Source organism: Austrofundulus limnaeus, unplaced genomic scaffold, assembly GCF_001266775.1.
Source record: "Austrofundulus limnaeus strain Quisiro unplaced genomic scaffold, Austrofundulus_limnaeus-1.0 Scaffold5, whole genome shotgun sequence".
Classification (NCBI taxonomy): Eukaryota; Metazoa; Chordata; class Actinopteri; order Cyprinodontiformes; family Rivulidae; genus Austrofundulus; species Austrofundulus limnaeus.
The window spans coordinates 1,210,808-1,212,624 of record NW_013952407.1 but is presented as its reverse complement, the minus strand read 5'-3'; the positions used below and the strand labels follow the sequence as shown (position 1 = coordinate 1,212,624).

At 36.0% G+C, this 1,817-nt stretch overlaps 1 protein-coding gene across 1 annotated transcript in view; it reads left to right on the top strand.

Annotated features, from left to right (window-relative positions):
* The window catches only part of alx4a (ALX homeobox 4a), an 18,059-nt gene that overhangs the window by 1,904 nt on the left and 14,338 nt on the right, over positions 1–1,817 (top strand). The window lies entirely within an intron of this gene.

Genomic DNA, 1,817 nt, shown 5'->3' with positions numbered 1-1,817 from the left:
AAAAAAAAAAAAAAAAAAAAAAAAAAAATCCGCTAAATGATTTGGAAAGGTTTGAGCGCACTTGGCGCAAATGCAAAAAATATGTGCGGTTTTCTCCGTGACTTCTTTCTTGAGTGACAAGCAGCAGRTCTGAGGATAAAACGTCTTCCTTGAAGTTCCTCCTGCAGGAGCAGCAGAACAATGAGCCGCAAACACAGAGGGCCCGCGTGCAGCAGCAGCTGTGCGCCCCGCGCAATGAAGATGACGAATAATCATCCCGAATGTCAAAACCAGCGTTTGAGCATCAGAATTAAATTAGGCCGCATTTAATGCGATAATCTTCATTACAATCCTTAATCCTGGAGCTGAGTGGGACAATTCAATTAACAGGTTTTCAGATCCCAGTTTCAAATTGATCAGTTTTATTATTTGGTCGCTTTGAAACTATATTTGATTTTTTTTAGTCTTTTTCCAAATTAACGCGCCTGATTAATCATAATCAGGTCTTTTCATTCTGAAAAAGGCCCGATGAACCACAGAGGTTTGATCGTTTCGTTGACAAGAACAAAGTGACAAAAATCAGAGAATAAAAAAAGAAAATATTTCATGAAATCATGAAATGTGTTTTTTTTCTGTTTTAAACCAGAAAACTACTTGAAATCAGTTGCGCGCAAAATAAGTTCTGTTTTGGATAAACTCAGAAGCGTTGAATAAAACTATAGGCCAGAAGATACAAAAATCTTTATTACAAAAATAACCAGTTAAATGGCTTAAATCCCTGTTAATATCCTGCAGAATATTCTTTTTACGCACTAAGTATAGATTTTTTTCTGACTCGTTGAGCCTGTCCGTCACGTTTCCAATAAACCTGACGAGGAGTTTAATGATGTTTGGACAGTTCCCGGAGATCTGCTCCTCTCTCTCCTCTTTATGGCTCCATCTTGTCAGGAGGAGAGGAGATGGATCTTTTTCAAAAGCTCGTGAGGACTTTATTTACTTTTTAAAGGGCTTTTAAAGTTTTTTATTACCTTTAAAACCCCTGACATAAATCCTGCAAAAAACAAAACAAAACAAAAACCTTTAGACTGAGCTGTAAACAAGCAGCATGTTAGACTTGGATTAAAATAACACCTGAGTTAGATCAGGAAGGAAAATCAAATTTGAGTTTAAAATGCATTTATTTATTTACTTCTATCTAAAAACTATTAACTGAAATGCATTTTCTTGTAGTGAAAATTATATTAAAACGTTTTTTTTTCTATCCCTAAGAGCAAATTAATGGTAGGGTCATAAATTGTAAACAAGTATAATAATAACATATAATTTAGTATAATAATAATATTATAATGTGTCTATGGGTTGGAGTGAAGAAGTTAAAAAAATATCTGTCCCTAAAAGACAGGAAGAGATCTCTGCCAGTAATATGACTCAGATGTCAAACTTTTTTTGTTTGCTTTTATTTCTCTGCAGTGACACACACACACACACACACACACACACACACACACACACACACACACACACACACACACACACACACATTTTTGCTACCTGGTGGGGACAATTTTTGATTATTTTTCAGGTACACAGCCTGATGAGGACCCACTGTTCCTTTGGGGGACGAAAGTCCCGTCCCCATTGGGGGGCGTACTGTTGATGGGTCAGGAATTTGGTTTAGGACTAAGGTGTGAACTGAGTTTAGATCAGATTTAGGGTCAGGTATGTGAGATTAGATTTAGAGTAAGGGATCAGGATTAAATGGCCGGTAAATGAATGAAGTCAATGCAAAGTCCCCATGAGGATAAAAAAAACAAAACAAAAAAAAAAAAAAAAAAAAA